Raw genomic sequence first — 19,948 nt, forward strand, 5'->3', positions numbered from 1 at the left:
AGAATCCACCTCCGAGACAGATGCTTATGTCTGATCTCTTACATGCTGTAAGCCGGGGCCATCTGCCTGTGGCCTCCACGTACTGTGCGGTCCGCATGTCTTTGGTTTGTTTCAATGGAATTAGAGCTTGAACTTCAAGGGTTGCCTTTTAATTTCACTGTTGTATATCATTTTAAACTAAAGGTGTTTCTCAAGTTCATAATGAATTCTATGACACCAGGCAAAATGTAAGTCTTAAAGTGAGCTTTGTGAATTTTTTCAAGATCAATAAGGAAGTAGAGTGTTTTAATGGAGTAAAGTAACAAAGGATGGAAAACAAATTACTTAAAAGAACTTATGCATAAAAATCAAGATATATAACTTCCTTCTTCACGAACACCCAATGAACAGCAGAGACTCCAAATGCCCTCTGTTTAAGTGCCTCAACTCTGAGAATAAATAATCCTTAGGAAATAGGCTTCTGGCCTAAGTGGACAGCTGGGCAGCCTCTCCCAGCTCGGGGGAGCACGACGTTCATTCTCACAGCAACTGCAGGCTTTCTAGTCCCTTCTGTACAGAGGCAGAAAGAATCACTGCTGTTCACGAGATACAATGCCATCAGTCAGGTTCCCTTCCAACAGCTTGAGAAAAACCAAACATGATAAACGGAAAGGATTATGCCATCTGTTATTTCTGAATCTCTCACACAAACCCAGAAAACCCAAGAATCAACTAGAACAAGAGTCCTATTCTGACTGGAAGCTTCTGTGGAAGCTTTTGTTGAAGACTGTATTATTCTTTCCAATACACTCTGTCTGTCCTTAGAGGAGGGCCCTATTTTCCTGCCCCACCCCCATGAAGCCCGACCAGAGCACTGCTTCGACAAACCACTGTGAGAAGTGACACATGCCACATCTAAGCAGAAGAGTTTAGGAGCTGGTGTTTTGGTCTCCAGCTCGCTTACCTCTCCCCTGAGATCAAAAACCATTCAGATAGAGGCCTCCCCGTCAGCCTGGGTCCCTGACAGCATGAAGCACGGGCCCTTGATCCTTGATAAACAGGCAGTGTGGGCCCCAAACCAACCCTGTTGTTGCCAGTGCTGAGCTGTGAGGGGTGTGCTCCTGCTGGAATCCCAATAGTTGCCTGTCCCAGCTCTCTCTGGGGTCAGGTTCAATTTCATTTCACCATCCTCTACCATATGCATGACAAAGAATTTCTGGCAATTAAACAGAAATGAGAAACACTAAAGCTTGGCCACTGCCTCAGGAGTGCTCACTGTACAATTCAGCAAGGTGAGCTACTCCAATACAGGATTTGCTCTTACTGTATTTATTTTAGGTTAATAAATGGAAGTACTAAGAAAAAAGAAAAATTCCCTTGTGAATAAATGAGGACATTTATAAAGTGACTCAGAGGACCAGCTTGAAGACTCACTTCCCACATCAGGCGCTTCCCCGAGGTCTCTTACCAAAGAGCCCTGAATCACTTGGCGCTGCCTCAGCGTTCCCTTCTCTGCTTCTATTTCTTCCACCCAGGGGGGTGGCTCCAGCCACCTCCTTGCAGCCACCAGCCAAGACAAAGGCTAGTCTGCTCCCTTCAAGCAGGAGAGCTCTGTGCAGAGCCTGAGAGGGAAACTGGGTCGGAGCGCCCTCGGGAGAGCCCTGCAGAAGTGGTCCAAGCCAGGGCATAGGGCTGCCAGGCTGATGTGCACCCTGCGTCAGGGCAGGTCTCTCTAAGGAACTGGAAGCCACAGGGCTGGAGCGAGGCTATCGACTGACTCAGGAGACAAGAGATCCTTGAGGGGATCAGAGGGTAGGACTGAGACCCTGAGGCTACAGCTGCTGAACAAGAGGTCAAGGCTGCTCAGGATGCAGAGCTGTTGAAGGCGAAAGAGAGAAAGAGAGAGAGAGAGAGGATCAGGGAGGCATAGGGTGGACACAGTGAGTCCCCAGGGTGCAAAGAGCCATGATCACACTTGACATTTTTTCAGGTAATCTCTCCCGTGAGAATCAGAATATTCCTCCTAGGAATGTGGCCATTTTGGAGATGGCATGAGGGTGAAAACTGGTGGCTTCCCTGAGGAAGACTTCTAACAACTCCTGAGAATATCTGTCATTTTAAAAATGAAGTTTTTAATATTTCAGTATTGCCTCTTTTTGAACCAAGTCTTTTTTTTTTTTTTTTTAAGTAGGACTATGGTATCATTTTATGAACTGGAAACAGTCACTGGTCGTTAAAAACCAGCAAAAACAGTTCTTTCCTTGAATCTCCCACCGTCCCACTGGCACTACTGTTATTAAGACAAGAAAACCAGGGCGGTTAATGTTCAAGCTGGGCCTCGGTGCCAAGGTTCTGCCAGCCATTGAGGAGGTGATGGTGTGAGCGGAAGTGCCACAGAAACCTCCTCATAGAGGCCAAGGGGATAGCGCAGATGCATGACTCCGAGAAAGGGCTCCCACCTGGGGACCGAAACTCCACCCAGGAACTTCCTGAAGGGCACAGGGGAAGAGCTGCTCCTCACCTCGGCCAATTCACCCAGAAACCCCTTGAAACAAGCCCATCGCAGCTCTACCAGCTGCCATCTGGTCTGTGCGCAAAGCCCTCAGCAGAGTGATGCTATTTCTAATCAGCCACTAAAAGATATTATCCGTGAACTGGGCCTAAAGATGCAAGACAACCCACATCCTTAAAAACCAAGAGGATAGTCTGGGATTTACCCGAAGACCAAGACAATGCTAGTCACTGCTCACCTTTTCCTTTGCAGACTTCTCTATTCTCACTGAAGTTACTTCTGTTTCTAACCGGTATTGCTAAACAGCAGTGGAATTTTTAAAAAGTTTTTGAAAGAGTTGAAAGAAAAGGCCAAAGGCTGGTGTAGACCATGCTCATATTTCCAAGAGCATCACCGAAAGGCTCACACTCATTTTGTATTACTTCACTCACATCGACACTGGCTTTCTGCAGCTGAAGATACAATCTGCAGCCCATGGTCTGAACTCCTGCCCCCTGTCCCGCCGCCCCAGATGGGTGTGTACACACCTCCTGAGTGCCAATGAGCTTGGGCAGGGGATGGACACCAGCATAAGGCTTTACGTACCCAACACACACGCAGTTTAGACTAAGACGTGCAAGGCAGGTGCTCACCAACATGACTGTAACTCTAGGCATCAAAAATCTTCACTCTAGAACCTTCCTTCTCTCATATACTTAAGACCCACGAAATGCTGTGTGATCGTGAATGTGCACACCTATTTGCAATGTCAGATTTTCTGAAACCTCTAAAAAACTCAGCCAGCCAGATCTGTAGACTGCAGCCACACCCAGTTCTTTAACCGCTGTCCAGTTCAGTGACTTCACAGCCAGAGATCAAGCTACCCAGCATTTTTCAACTTTCCCTAATGAGAATGCCAAATTCAAAACCATAAGCAGGTTTGAACTTCCTTCATTTATTAACTGGAGGAATTCCCCAGATATTTAGAATTCAAACTGTTTTGGAAACAGATGGGCTTAAGCATAGCTCCCGAAGGGATACACACGCTTTGAGGAAAAGTATGCTCAATACACAGCTGCCAGCAGCTTCAGGTACTTGCAAAGGGAGAAGAGTCCCGAAATGCAGGCAACAGCTTTGGCCTGCACTGCCGGGCTCGCCTAACGACTGAGGAATGTACCAGGCGGAGGAAGCCCCAGGAGCTTTCCTCACTGCACTCTAGGTGGAGACCGCACAGACTCAAAGTTCAAGATGGGCAGGGCAAACCCCTGAGGTGGGAAGTCCAAACTCTTGTACTTGATCATATGACCCGGTACTTTCTTTCTGGAAACAGGGATTTACTGTTATAGTTTCTAACAATAGTGAGGCATAGCAAACAGAGAGAAAATTCAACTGGATGTCTCAGAAAAGAGTAAGCATCGGAAGACCAGGCTGCTTAAAAAAACAAAAGCAAACGTGCTGGAAAGACTGGGAGCAGAAATGGCATTAGGGTCACTTCTAGAAGACATGCCCCAGCCCTCAGTTCCCCAGCTTCTCCCCTGGAAGGGCTGATTACACAGGGTGGGCCAAGAGGAAGCCTGTCCTGGTTTACACACCTGTCCAGTGCGATGGACACCGGGTGCCACTGTGGGCTCCTGCACCAGAGTCCCTGGCACAGGTCGGCGGCAGAGTATGACTCACTGAGAACCGACAATGTTCTGTAAGAAAAAGGTACAAGGCAAGAGAGCCTGGGGGAATCAGCAGAGGGGAAAAAAAATAGATTGTGTTTGGCTAGGTAATAAAATGGGGCATCCCCAAGATGCTGACACATATTCCGCTGAAGTCGTGAGAACTGACAGACTTCATGACAGTAAACCATTCCCCACAGACCTGATCACCGCAGGCCTCAGGAGTACACACCCTCACCTGGCAGAGAAAGTTCCTTCCTGGCATCCCCACTGCCAAGCTCTCCTGTAAGCAGGGCAGCTAACAGTTCTCGGTTCCAGCATAAAATGGGGGGCTGCACAGTGTTTTGCGGAGGGTCTCTCAGGCTCACGCACAGGAAGAGGGTGGGCTCACCCACTCAGAGTTCCTACAACACCCGTGGCTCAGCCCTTGCAGACCAGTGAGATCCCCTAGAAAGGCAGCACCAGGGAGGGATTCAGTCTGGGGCCAGACTACCTGGATTTAAATCCTGATTTTGCCACACCCTGGGTGGTGACTTCGGCAAGACGTGCCTCTATGCCTCAGTTTCTGTGACTGCAAAACGGGGTGCCGACAGAACCTACCGCAGAGGCTTGTCACGAGGCTCGGCAAGCTGAAAGAAATCATGAGCTCAGACAGTGCTTGGCTCATGCTCTGTGTTCCCGGCACATGGCCCACCCTCCCAAACAGGATCCGGCGCCCCCCCACCTCCCGACCTGCACCAGAACGGCCACTTCTGGGGTTGTGCCCGAGGCATTCCTTTGGCCATTTAGGGCCTCCTGTTCTCGAAAGCCCGCCTGGCCTGCAGCCATTTGCGTTACCTTCAGACAGCAGCCTTTTCCACGTAAAAGTAGTCGCAGAGCAGGCAGGGTGCAGCAGGGAGCCAGGTCTTCCTTCAACGCCGTCACCCTGACCGTGACCAGCCCTGTGTCTGTGGAGAGTGAGGTTCACGTCTCTAAAGTGGGCTGATCAGAGTATCTGCCTCACGAGGTGTCACAAAGGGGGACGAAACCCATGCAGGGAAAGTGAGGCAGAACCACAAACCCTCACTAGGGCATAGGAAGCATTATTATTATTATCATCCTATTGGTCAACAGTTATTTTTCTGCTCTCAAAAGGCTCTTTGTCTCCACGAGGCCACAAAAAATGATCTTTGAGCACCAGAAACTCTACGGATTGAAGCTGGCCCAATGGCAAAGTAAAAGGTGGGAAAAAAGCACTGGACAGGAAGCCAGGAAAACACAGGTGCTGGTGTCGGCTCCCGCCTAATTGACTGTGAACACACAGTTTGCACTGTGTGTTCACTACTCCAGCTTCACTACTACTCAACACTACTCCAGCTTCAGCAGCTCAGGCACAAAGCGACCAGGGTGGGCTTGCAGACCACCACAGTCATTTCCAGTGCCATAAGACAATCACTTTAAGCACCAGACCACCTCCTACCACCGTCTCTCAGACCAGGGGCTCCCGTGGGAGGCCAAGTGGGGGACTGGAAGAGGGGAGACGGGGCAGGAAGGCCAAACACAGTGGTTTAAAGGTGGTAGGAGAGGGGGATGTGGGTAGCTCAGGTGGTTAGATGTCCGACTCTTGATTTCAGCTCCGGTCATAATCAAAGGGTGGTGAGGGCAAGCCCCACTCCCGGCTTCGTGCTCAGCAAGGAGTCTGCTTGGGATTCTCTGTCTCCCTTTCCCTCTGCCCCTGCACTGGCTCGCAAACAAACAAACAAACAAACAAAAAAACGGCAGAAAAGAAGGTCACATCCAATCACAGTGCTGAGTAGACTAGGGGCTGGGGGACATGCTCTTGGGCAGCACACAGGGACTTGTCCAAGGGCCAAGGTTGGAGAGTGTGGACTAGACTGGCTCCCTCTTCTCATTGACTTGTTTTCTCCACTCCATGGAGGAACCCAGCAGCTCTGACCTTTCATTTACAGCTCCAGAGTATCTCTCTTTCTTGGAAACACAGCAGAGCCATCCCCACTCCAGTCTTTTGGCTAACAGCCAAACAAATGAGGCCCTCTCCTGTCCTTAGCTTCAGAGAGGAATCCTGTAATCAAAGCCCCCTTATTCAGTTCTGAAAATCCACGGCCATAAAAAGGGTGCTTTCTTTCTTAGGTACTTTTGCTACCTGTCCTAGACAAATGAAACACTTGATTGTGAAGAATTTCTTGGCCATACAACAAACAACACGATAGAATACAAAGTTTTCATCGTTTTGCAAGTATTTATAAGCGGGTTTCTTACCTATTTTAGGGAGGGTACCAGCTGATTCACCAATGCTCCTTAGTATGAAGTCTCCAGCTGGAGAAGCCAGCAACAGGAGACGCTCCTTTGGAAGGAGTTTAGTTTCAGGCAGGAGTCAAAAGTCACATCCCTTTTATTTCAAAACATAAGCCATATGAAACTGTCCTACAAAATTAATGTTTGCTGCTGTTTATTCTCTGTTCTTTGGTGAATTATTAAAGTCAGGCAAAGTAATTCTCTCCTCAGTTATAAATGGCCCCAGAAGGCTGATTTGCATCCATCCAGGGGCACTTATTTTTGATAAGTACTCTTATTAATGATCTAATAAAATGTCTTGTTTTGTTATGATCAACCAAGTGATTCAAATGATGTTTAAAAATTCAGCACTCCAACCCAATAGCCTGGTGATGAAGCTGCTAAGCTGACATTAATTTAAAGTGATTTTTAATTTTCCTTGGTATTATCAGTGAGATCATGGATGGATTAAAAAAAAAATTTTTTTTTAAATTTTGGTCCCATTGCTGTCAAAGACAATCTTTTACCAAGATTCAGTAAAACTGATCTGATTAGAAATGATAATCACAGATCGCAAAGGCCAGGGGTAAGAGGTGCTAGTAAGATAAATTATTTGATAATCACAGATAGCAAAGGCCAGGGGTAAGAGGTGCTGGTAAGACAAATTATTTGGTGGGTCAACCACAGACATTCTACATTGGCAGACAGGCTGCAGGCATGGGCAATGAAAATAAAGCTATGTCAACACCAAGAATAACACTCACGAGAAGAACACATCCATTTTCACGCCTCCTAACTTCCTGACCTTTGTTCCCAAATGCCCTATAGCAGAGATGGCCATTCACAAAGCAAGGGCCAAACCCTATCATGCCTCCGTGATTGGGAAGGAATAAAAAAACGCCCTGCCCATCTGGAAGGCCAGCTACGTGTGGGTGCTACGAAGTTGATGAATGAGTTGGACACACACACCTTCCACCCCTGTGGAGAAACCCAGGGCCCGTAAGCTTAACAAGACAGAAGTAATGGATTTCGGAGGTAACGCTGAATCTGTCTGTATTCTGCAAAAATAGCTCTTCCTTCTCCTGGAACCCAGAATAGATGGTTGCCTGATTTTTTTTTCCCCCTTCACCCTTCTTCGAAAATAATGCTCTTTAATCTCTGTTAAAACTAAAGCACTTAATAAGGAGTCTCGTTCTGCCAGCTCCCCAAACCGGAGAGGTCATATTCATATGCTTTTATTTATCCTCATCTTTCACTGGGATTAGCAGCCGGGCTCACTCAAGCTCTCAAGAGGTAAGATGAGACAGTTCCTTCCAGAAACTAACACCGTGTTCAAGATCTGACGCCCAAGATGTGCAGAGCAACATACTGGGTCACGGAGGAAGGGCAGGATGGGCGGAAGGAGACCGAGAGAGACACTCGCTGCTCTCAAGGGGAGTCAAGAAACAGAACACACATGCTCCGGCCACCGAGGGGCAGGACCAGCTCTGAGAACTCACCGCGGTGGACCAGGGCGGGCAGTACTGGACGGGGAGAATCTGGAGAAAACTAGGATAAGGTTTTATCAGGAACATAATGACTGGGAAGTGAATCGAAGGGAAAACTGCAGTTGGGGAAAAAGAAGAGGAGGGTTATTCCTGCTTCTGCCGGACAACCCCAGATGGCTGGAGAAGAACACTTCTGAAAGGAAGGCTGAAGGGCTGGACAGCGTGGACACTCCTCATATTCTGAGCAAAATCGAAGTGGTGGATAACCTTCCTGTTTTGGGGAGCATGGAAGCAGAAATGGTGGCTAAACGGGAGAATGAGATTTCATCCTGGCCTATCTGCCAGCTATTTAGCATGATGAATTTTAAACAAAAGAATTAAAATTAACCTCTATGTTCTAACAGCCCCCACTTCCCCATTCAAATTCACCTTTTCACAGACAGGATTATTTGTGAACTTTTCATAATGGTTTCAAGGAACTAGGATGAACTCTGAATCTGGCTTATGCACCCAAATTCTATCAAGAAACAGACTCGTAGAACACGTTGGGTTTAGGCAGTTTCAAGAGACAAACACGCTCTGTTGGACATCAGGCCCGATGTCCAGTTTTCGGAGGCTCGAGCAGGATGTCCCTGGCAAGTCTGCTCTGCCCTCACCTGCTTCTGCTCCAGAGCGCAGGGCCCCCTGGGCCCGAAACACCGGCACAGGTGGGACTCGTCAGTCACAGAAGCAGCTTGCACTTGACAAAGTGAGTGCATATTTATATTTGGCTCAGGGAAAAACAAATGACATTAGGGGAGGAGTTCGTAAATATAAAGTGTGATCCCAAAGAGGAATTTGCAACCCTTTCGACAAGCTGTCCCTTCCTGCTAAGTTCTCTAGGAGCTCCTGACCACCCGGGACACTTTCAGGAGAGGAAGGAAGAAGGAGACATCAGTGGATATGATTGAGAAAACTAGGAACTTTGTATCTTATGTAAGACACAATTTAATTGGGGACAAGAGTCCCCAAATTTCCTCATCATTAAGAAAGAGAAGTTGTACCAGTCTGGCATTCCTCAGAAACCACACAGCCAAACCCCAGACCAACGGGTGAATTGATCTCATTTCTGAGAGTGAAAGATCCTATTCACACACCGTCAACATTAACTTTGTCAGTCTGTGCATGTGCCTGGATCTGAGCCATGGCTGGGACACCGAAGCAATTAGTCCTCTTCCTCCACCTGGTCATGGGCTCGTGAGGTGAGGGGTGGGGGTGGGAAAGTCAGCAGGGAACTCAGCCCCAAGTTGTCAGTGAAGAGGGTGCCCCATGCTCAGAAGGCAGGCGAGGCCATGGAGAACAGTGCTAGCACATTCACTGTTGTGTGACACAAGGGGGTGCAGGCAGGAATGTGACAGGAAAGACAGCAGGACCCAACTAGTGAGGGGCTGGATAGGTCTGGGATTTGGAACTTTGTCCTCCACATGATGAAGAGAAATAATTTCACCATCAAAGTGACCAAACCAGGTTTGGTCAAAATAAAAAAAAATAATAAAAATAATAAAAAAATTAAGATTTTATTTATTCATCAGAGAGAGAGAGAGGGAGAGAGAGCGAGCACAGGCAGACAGAATGGCAAGCAGAGGCAGAGGGAGAAGCAGGCTCCCTGCCGAGCAAGGAGCCCGATGTGGGACTCGATCCCAGGATGCTGGGATCATGACCTGAGCCGAAGGCAGCTGCTTAACCAACTGAGCCACCCAGGCGCCCCCCAGGTTTGCCTTTTAGAAGATCACCTCCAGGATGCCTGTAAGGGTTAAGCCAAGTAAGGACGCACGTGCCCTGAGTGTGTCTGTGTATGCACTTCACTCGCTCGCAGGCAGAGGGGCACGCAGGCTCTGGGGAGAGCTGGTGATCACCAGGACAGTTCCGAGGGGGCGGTGGGGCTCCGGATCCCACAGACTGCCACCAAGAGGCCAGGCAGAGCCTGTGCTTCAGTGACCGCCCGCCAGAGGCCACAGAGGAAGCTCGTGCAGCGAGCCAGGGGACAACTGCTCAGAGTCGGAGCTGCAGCAGTGAGAGGGGCAGGTCGGAGAGAGAGCGTCAGACGTGGCCTAGCAGAGTGTGGAGGTTGCTGGGAAGAGGAGTCCTGGAGGACTCCCCGATTTCTGCCCAACCACCTGAATGCTTCCATTCCTGGGAGCAAGAACACAGAAAGAGGGACGTGCGGGCAAGACTGTGCATCTAGTCTGAGTCAGGAAAAATCTGAAATCTCGGGGGGCATACAGCAGGTGCTGAGAGACAGAGAGACATGGAGCAGTCCGAGGAGGAGGAATGAGGGGAGCATGTGTCCTGGGGAGGGGACCGTGTGTCCTGGGCGGGAGGAATGAGGGGAGCATGTGTCCTGGGGAGAAGACCATGTGTCCTCAGCAGGCGCTGAGAGGAGATCTCAGAGCAAAGAGAGTATGGGATGCTGGGAAGGTGCCCTGGGGATCTGAGGAAATGGCCAGAGAGACAAGGAGCAGTCCAAGGGGGAGGAGGGAAGGGACCATGTGTCCTGGGGGTGTGGTGGTCAGCAGAGACCAGAGGCAGACACTCCGCCGTTCGTGTCCCACCAAACAAACATTTCATCCTAAAAAGCGGCAAGGAGATGGCTGAGCAGGAAGAGAAAGTGAGTCTCACCCTGGTGTGACTTGCACTTCAGAATGTCGCACACAGCGTATTAGCTACATGCTCAACATGCCAGCCCCAAGCATCTACTTGAGAGAAAAGAAAAGTCCCAAGGAGTACTTTATCTGAGGAGTGATTACAACAAACAGTCAGTACAAGGTCACAATGAGGAAGAATGGGAACAATATAGCCCTGCCGATGCGGCTGGGGGGGCTTTGGAGTGGGGGGGCCTGCAGGGAAGGAAATGAGCTGGACAATGCACAGATGTCTACATTTTCACTGCCAGCAGCTCAGACAAACAGGAAGACCTTAAACTTCTCCAACTGGGAACGCTCGGTTTTGCCTGATGAGCAGGGGGGCCGAGCACATGACTGGAACACAAAAACAGACGGTTGTGATTAAGACTGTGCTCCACACAGAACCTATATGCAGCCTCGCTCACCCAGAAACTCGAGCCCAGCTCCCCCTGTGCCCAGACCACGTTCCCGTGGGCCTCCTCCCCGGGCTGGTCCATGGGGCTTGGAAGGTGGGGAGCTGTGAAGTCCTAAGAGCAGCACCGACCCACGGGACCTAACCAGGCCGACATGCTAAATTTCACAATTTCAAAATTTCCTGCTGATAACTAGCAGAGAACCTGTGTGCATTAGGCTGTAAGCAGGATCTGACAAGAAAATGGCTGGCATAATCATCCACGCGAGGGGCTCTGCGCCACTGACTGTATCACAACACAGGTACAAGAACTGTTAGAAATCCTTCCCATTTCACAAGTGAGGAATCTCACAAAATATTTTTTTCCTTGTAGAAGGTTCTATATTTTTTTCTCCCTCTTGAGTAACTATGCAAACAAGGAATATTTCTTGAAGGAACTGAAGTTTCAGAGCCTCCCTGGGAAGGTGCTCCTTACTGTTAAAAAGAAACGCTGTCTGCTCAAACCATAGCAGGGTTTCTCAAGCTCAGCACCTTTACCATTTGGGGCTGGATAGTTCTTTGTTAGCAGGGCGAGTCCTGCAAGTTGTAGGACGTTGAGCAGGGTCCCTAGCTTCCTCCCACTATATGTCAGTAGCACTCTCCCAGTTGTGACAGTAAAAAGTGTCTTTCGAGACTGCCAAACACCCCGGAGGGACAGTTTGCTCTAGAAGATACCCATTTGTGGTTAAGGCCCAAGACCTAGACTGAGATGAGGTTCAAGCCCTAGGTACGCACATACTAGCAGAATAAAGTTGGGCAAGTAATAACTTCCCTATGCCTCAATTTCCCCAGCCATCAAATGGGGTAATACTACCTACTTCACAGAGTTGATATGTAGATTAAATGAGAAAATGCACACACAATGCTTTGCACAGAGCCCAGCACGTAGCACACACTCAGTAAATGATATCAGCGGCAGTGGTTAAAGAAGAGAGCTGTAGAGCCATGACTTTGGAAGACAGAATTGAGCATGCCACTCATTTGGCCATAAGGTAAGACAAACCACCCACAGGGCAGACTCTAAAGACTCTAAAGAGTCTGTATGAGGGCACTTAGGGCAAATATGCTAGAAATACAGCCACTTATTAATACTAACCTTCTGTGATGGGGGGGAGAATAAAGAGAAAAGAAATGAAATAGAAAAATTGCTATATACCAAAGACAAATTACCTGACACAACGTGGAAAAGGTAAAACTTCACACCTTTGAAAAACTACCTGAGCCACCAATTAAAATAAAGAGCAATCTGGGGTGTGGGTACAATGGTAAGAATGAGCACCTTAAACAGCTGAAGATGGTGGCCCATGGGAGACCAAGGGGATGTCCTCAGTCAATGCAGCCAGGAGGACAAACAACAAGGAGGCAGGAGGGTGCCTCCTGGACAAGAGCAGTCTCACAGCTTGTTCCTGTCAGTACCGCGGGGCCTGTTGCCGAGGGTGGCAGAGCCCCCATGGCCTCCCAAGGGTCCAACCAGCATCGAGGGCCGCGATGTGGAGCTGCAGACAAGGATCTCGCCTCCTAGACATTCCATGGCCCTCAGCAGGGCTGGCAGGACTTCACGCTGCTGAGCGGGAACCTTCCTGGATTGGGAGAGGCCTCCCTCAGCCGCTGGCCCCGCAGCCCAGCTCCACCACCTCTATACACACGCATAAGCACACACACGGACACGAGAGCACCTCTCCTGCTCAGCCAGCATGGCCTCTGCTTCCCAGGCAGCCTGGCTTTGGACGCAAGAATCAGAAGGCAAGCATAGAGTCAACCAGCATCCGAGCTTTCTAGGGTTTGGCAATAGTGACTTTATCCAGTAGCCGGAGTCCAAAAGAAGCTGTTCACAACAGTCATCTGACTCACTGAGAATGCAACACTAAATTGGAGATATCTCCTAATTAACCATTCAAAAACACAACCGAGCCTTTCTTTGGGAGACAAAGCCTGCAAGTATGTGCTCAAAGACCTCCTTCACTGCCTGTTTTCTGACCGGGGTTTCCCATGTATCTCAGTGACACACAGTTGTCCCCTCTGTCATTCAAATGCACCATGTTTTTTCTTTTCTCATTAAAGGAAACTGAATAACAGTAGTAGGCTTGTGCGCAGAGTGGAGGGCTGCGCCCATTAACATTCAACAGTGTGCCCACACATGCATCATCTAAGCCTCGGTCTCGTCCACCCAAAAACACAGTGAAGGCAAGGGTCGTTTTACCCTGATATACTATGATGTTGTTGTCAGCTGAATGCACTCTAAGAACCAAATGAGGAAAACAAGACAACCCTCCATTCTTTCCTGAAGGAAGGCCACACAGCGCCCTCCGTTTGACCCCAACATCCAAAGACATCACATGGCATTTACATCCCAGGGTAATTTGTGTAAGATTAAAACTTCTCCAGCACAACTTAAAAAGCAAAATATTTGACATCAGTACAGTACCCAATGCACAGGAGAGGTTAGAAATGAGAAAAACAGTCAACAAATGGATAGTTAACTTAAAATATCCTAGGCAATTTTGACACACTCCCGAAAGTCGAATGCTAAACTCACTTTGTCAGAATTAATTTGGGAAACATTTAGTCCTGCTTGAAGGAGAACTGGACTTCCCCAGCCAGCATTTTGTCAAGTCACCGTTTCCATAGTTTGTTCTGTCAGCGTTCCATCTGAGTAACTAAGTATTCCTCTCCCGCCTTGGCTGGGAGGACTAACATGGGGCCAAACACCTTGGAGACAGAAAAACAAACGAACCCAGTTACTAGGTTTTAAACTCAGTTTTGTCTGGAAATCAGGAAGCAAGATCAAGCTTCGGGGACGCTCTTAGGCTGATGAGATTTTTTTTCAAAAGTTCAAATGAGAAGTCGTCCAGAGCTCAGAAGTGCAGAAGGCTAAGAAATGGCCATGAGGATGGCCTCCTGGGGGCACGATCGGCCTCCACTGCTGGGGACAGTTTTTGATTCCAAAGGATCAGAAATTTGGATCCGTGTCCTGCCTTATTATTTCCCCTGACTCTTCTGTTATTTGCAAATTTCATGTACGTCTCTGCCTGAACACGGATCTAGAGGGCCAATTTCACTGTACTTCTAGTGGAGCAAAGGAATGGAAGATTTTAGATTTTACCTCATTCATAGGGAAAGAAAAGAAAAAATGTTGTGAAATGTACAAATGTCCTTATTACAACAGAACTGAAAAATGTCATTCAGCTGGAAAAATCAGCTATCGGCAATCCCCCACCCCCACCCGGCTCCCTCCCACCCTAGCTTTATTAGTTCACATACATGAAGCTTACTGAGCTGCCCCGCTAAGAATGTGAAGTCACAGTGCTTCCAGATCTGAGTCCTGAAGAGAGCAAAGGACGGGAGCTGGGGTCATGAAGAGTAACATCTAACATTCACCAGTCTCAGCTTTTCTGTCCTCCTGTTCCTCAGTCCTGATGACCCTCTCTCTCCATTTTCTGAATCCGACAGCGGCCAGGACTTTCCATTCGTTTCTGCTGATCTCTGAACCACAACCATCTGTCTAAAACGCAACCTCCCTCTAGGGTACCTGCGCTCCCAGAAACAAAACCCCGAATGTTTGAACCCACGCGCTTCATGTGGTACACCTACCGGGCAAACTGCCTTAACTTGGTTTGCACACTCCCTCCTTGATGCTCTCCGGCTGTTCTTACTGTCCTTTACTGTGCGTTTCAGTTCAGTGTCACGTCGTGCGTGTGCAGCAGACCACACTGATGGTCCTCACAGAGGGGAACGTGCCATGCTGCGTCTGGCGCGCCCAGCGGCTGGACTCCTGTGTGGCTTCCAGACCCGCGTCGCAGACGCAGACCTTAAGCTCTGGGCCGTGTGAGCAAATCAATGAACACAGACGTTTCCACTCAACATCCAAGAGGGAGCTTGGATGAGAGAGATGTAATTCTATTTTAACAGTGTCCTATTAACATAACCTGAAAAACTACTTCAGAAATGTGTTCTTCAACTGGACACGACCAACCAAATGTTAATTAGCACGGCCCTGTCAAAGGCTAGCACCTTCATACCTGAAAATTACATGTTTAACTGCACACACACAAAGTTTACTCATACCGATACCTGGAATCCTGTAAGGACTGAAAAGTACTTTTCCTGGTGACCTCATTTAATGGCCACAGCATTCTTGTGAAAGTATGGAAAGAACTGATAAATTCCAGCACTCTTCCCTAAAGCGTGAAGCTTCCAGATGGCCTCGGCCAGGTGCTGTATGGTGTGGCTAACCATGCCTTGGTGCGGAATGGAACCCTGCCTCAGCTGGATGACGAAATGCTCACAGGTTTAAAAGCAGAAAGCATGACACAAGGAGACAGGTGAGAGGATTTGTGAAACAAACCACTGAACTTTCAAAATACTATATATTCTCAACAAGGGAAATCATCTGACAGACTGAATCATGAATTTGTGCAGTGCAGAGAATTTACAAAAGCAGCAAGGTATGACTCATAGCCACAAAGTGTTTTGTAACATCCTTATAAAAATCCGCCTTACAAATGTTGCGGCTCTTCCAAAAGCACTTGTCTTTTTGTTTTAGGTATTCACTCACTTAACAATTTGTCAAAAATAATTTATAAAATCTACCTGAGGTATAATTTCTGGAACTAGAAGAAGAAAGGGAGAAAAAGAAACAAAACCCCATACAGTGGACTGTTTTGATCCTATTTTGCCTTACACCAGCAGTATTACCAAAAAGAGAGATTACCATGTCATTCCTTCTGATGCTACTAAGTCAAGCCATAAGATCCAATAAGCACTTTGTTTTTAGTAAAATTACTCAAGGGCACTCCAATTCAGAGCTCAATACCACCAGTAGGAACTTTTCTAAAACTACAAATAATTTTGTCAAGAAATTTTATTTTTTAATTTTTTTAAAAAAGATTTTATTTATTTGACAGAGAGAGGGAGAGAGAGAGAAATCACAAGTAGGCAGAGAGGCAGGCAGAGAGAGGGGAGAAGCAGGCTCCCCGCTGAACAGAGAGCCCAATACGGGGCTCAATCCCCGTGACCCAAGCTGAAGGCCGAGGCCCAACCCACTGAGCCACCCAGGCACCCCTGTCATGAAATTTCAAACGGGTTTCTCAGAAATGCCAGGTAATTGTTAAAAGTTACCCCCACCCCAAATTCTAAATTCTCTGCTCAAATTGTATCATTAGTACTTAAAAACAGCTAATTAACTGATTTTGGTTTTACATACACATGTGACCTTAGTCAACTGTTTTTCCAGTACTCCTTTTGTGGAGAAGGTCATAACCGTTAAGGTCCACATGAAACCAAGCTGAAAGATAAGGAGTCATTCTGAGAGGTATGTCTATAAATAGAATCGGGAGCTGGAGAGTGTCATCTTGGTATGATGTCTTCATCAATCTCTCTCCTGATAAGGACCCATCGTTTAGTGAGATCATGTGCCCTGAGTTCTAGAGCAACTGGTAAGATGTTGAGTCAGTGGTTCTTCGGGAAGTTTCCAGCTCCATGGTTGTTGACTCTGTACTTACTTGGCCAGACATTATTAACCACTTTTATAGTATGAACCCCAAACTGACTACAACACTCACACGGTCTCACCCTTGGTTACAAACCACACCTAACCCTCCTGAGAATTTCACATGCAGATACAAAGATGCTGGTTCATGGTGACTCTCACAGGACTGGGGTTGTTTCTGAGCAGTTCTTGTGTGTTAGGAATAATGCCCCCACAGCCCTGCCTGTCAGTGGTGTCCCCTCAACCACGAGTGACTCATTTCACAATCAGCAGCCATGGATAAGGACTTGAATAAGCAACAGGTCATTTCTCGTTGGCAGACTGTCAGGTTCCCTCCCAATATCCATTCTCCTCTTCTTCATAGCAATACCTATGGCCAGGAAAGTAAGATACTCTCCTTGAACTCAAAATTTAAGGGGATGCCAAAAACTGATTAATCATGATAAATAATATTTTAATATACAATCTTATAAAAACAAATCAATTAATTTCAAAATCTACAATGAACTAACATAAAATTAAAGACTAGGTCAGCATTACCAATTTTTCCTTTTACCTCAGACGCCAATATGGCACTATAACATTGTATTAAAATATCATTTATTTTAATTATTGGGTGTTTTGGTGTACTTTTAAATTATGCACAAACGTGAGTGGCTTACTTACCTTACCATATTCGTTTGTGGCCCTGAAAGGAATCATATCTTAATGGTAGGGGGAGGGTAGGTTGGCAACTGTGTCCAGCTAAAAAAAATAAATAAATAAAAATCTACATTTCCTTTGCAGATGGGGTGGCCAGTGAGACTTAAACGGACCAGATGGGGAGAAGTTTCTGGGAAAGCTATTTAAAAGGACCTGCTCTGTCACACAAACACACACACACACAAAAGCAACTATGTGAGGCGGAGAATGTGTTCATTAACTTAGTGATGGGAATCATCATGTTGTAACCTTAAATTTATTATTTGTCACTTATACCTCGATGAAACTGAGGGGGAAAAACACCCTGATCAGAAGAAAGGACCCGATTCAGCTCTGACACTAGCTTTTCCCCTTTGGGGAAAATGACCATGAAAGCTCTGCTGGGGACTTACCACATGATACACCTGGTACTAGTGACTGTGGAGCAAGAGGACAGAAGGCACCTGCATCCGTGACAACATCCTGATCAGCCTGTCTTGGGACTCCTTATTACCCGAAAACAACACAACTCCTAGTTCGCTTAAAGGACTATAAGTGGGCTTCCGTTCACTGGCAAGTGCCATTCTCAACGGACTGACTAGAACTACTTTAAAAAAAAAAAAAAAAGAAAAAGAAAAAAAGCTAATCACAGTGATGAAACCATCACCTTCACTTAAATGGGAATGTTCTGAAGAGATAGACCAACATCTTCAATACTTCTCTTTCCATCTTATTAACTAAAGCCCTAGTGTTTCCACCCAAAGGATTCCAATGTCAGTTTATTATTAGGAAGTCCATGTGCTTGCCTCCTGAGTAATTAGAGGCAAAGATGAGGCAAGGCTGTGGATCAGAGACATATGCCCCCTCAACCCCCACACCACTGGTGAGGGTCTCCTGCTAGTCGCCGGCTGCCAAGAAGACAGAGCAGCCAAACCCATGGTAACCCAAGAGCCCGATTCTGGGAGACTGGGCAGTGCACTGAAGGATCTCAGAGACTCCTCTTCTGTCCTCTCCTTTATGGAGTCTGCTTCCATCTGCACCAGCGGGCTCCCGGAGACTGAAACCCTCGGCTGCTTTGGGCCATTAGGGCTTCGTGGCTCAATCACAGGAAAAAGTAACAGTGCAATCATCTTTTCAAAAACCAAAACTTCAGAGGGTGCCTTGCACATTCCTGATATTGTGCTGCCCACAAAAGGGTAACACCTCCATATGGAAGATCTATTGGGAAACACTGAACATTAAGCCTTAACATATTTTTAAATTATATTCTTAAACAAATGAAGCTTTGTTCCATCAGGTATGGCAGTAATTCAAACCAGATGAACAAAGTGTTGCCTGGTGACATTCCTTAGAAGACGTGTGACAAATATATAGGAGAATAAATCAGAAGAAACATCAGTGTTCATTTGTAAACGTACTGCTAACACTGTGGGAGCCAGGGAGGGAGGTGTGGGCCTGGGGGGCTTCTGGGGGAGGTAAGTAAAAGCATAACTTTTCAATCTCCCTGAACAAAGGAAATTGGGGGGGAAGCCCTCTCTGGCTAGGAAGATGTTAGTGCAGGAAATAAAGGCTCCTATTCCAAGGTCAGAGCCCCCTTTTCAGCAGAAGAAAAGAAAAGAAAGCGTCATTTACATTTCTTCCCGCTTATACGGGTTGTTAAGCAATAAGCCATGTGCCAAAACCTTAATCTGCAGGATCAGCTCTGAAAAGAGAAAGAGAATTCTGCCAAGCATTTATCAACACCTAAAATTGTTTCTTTTCATTCCTAGAACTAAAGCTGTTTTATTAAATTTATAAACCTGAGGTCCACTGCTCCCTCCAAACCTGCAGGCACTCCTCAGATTTTAAGCCATTGCTCTCAGAAAGCAAGGCTGGGGGGGGGGGGTCCCCACGCCAAGGAGGCTGTTAGAACAAAGACTGGAGGCCCCTGTGGGATGCAGACACTCCTGCTCCAGCTGTGACCCTTGGCAGGGTGACTCCCCCCACAGCTCTTCTGGACAACTCTGCAGAGTAGCACCCAGATGGCACCCTAGGAAAGAGAAGCTGGGCAGCTGTGGCCACACCATCATGTGACCTCTAGGGACTGGCAGAGGGGGAGGAGGGAGCAGAGGGAAGGGGGATGGGCAATGCTGTGGCTGCCATGCCCTCAAAAGCCATAAGTGAGGGGATCTCTGAGACCTGGAGCCCCTCCTAGAGGGAAAGCAGAAGCAGCATCTAGGAACCAATGGCTAAAAGAACAGGCAAGGGCAGCTTCCTGGGCCTGGACCCAGCAGTGTGCTGAGGCCACAGAGAGGAACAGGAAGTCTGTGGGATCCTGGGAAGTACACTGGTACAGAGAAGAGAGCACTGGATGGGGAGTCCGGCAACATACTTCCCGAGCCAGCTGTGTGTCCCTGGGCAAGTTGCTTTGCCCTTTCAGGGCCTTTGGCTGTTCCTGACCAAATGAGGTCATTAGAAAGCCAACTGTCAAGGGACCCTCCCAGCTATAATGTCCATGACTCAGTGATTCCTTATCCTCAAGCCTCACCCATCCCTGGTGCTGACTCACTCCTGTTGTGACTGCTGGGTTTTCTTTTCTTGACCATCCTTCAGATTCAAAGCAAAATAGGAACATAAAAGCCCAACTCCCAATGTAGGGGCAATCTTCCCTACTTCCCATGTTACTGAGCAGGCTGCAGATCCTTAGGGGAGCAATGGCCTAAACTTTGGCTCCCAGGGCAACTTTGAAGCCCAGGGCTTCCTCTGCCCCAGGCCTCTGCTGTCCCCCCCA

The 19,948-nt window shown here is 47.6% G+C and overlaps 1 protein-coding gene across 5 annotated transcripts in view; it reads right to left on the reverse strand.

The window, feature by feature from the left end:
• LHFPL2 (LHFPL tetraspan subfamily member 2) overlaps nucleotides 1-19,948 on the reverse strand; it is a 155,459-nt gene that overhangs the window by 31,757 nt on the left and 103,754 nt on the right. The gene's annotated exons all lie outside the window — the stretch shown is intronic.

The sequence above is a fragment of the Mustela lutreola genome, chromosome 5, assembly GCF_030435805.1.
Source record: "Mustela lutreola isolate mMusLut2 chromosome 5, mMusLut2.pri, whole genome shotgun sequence".
Taxonomy (NCBI): domain Eukaryota; kingdom Metazoa; phylum Chordata; class Mammalia; order Carnivora; family Mustelidae; genus Mustela; species Mustela lutreola.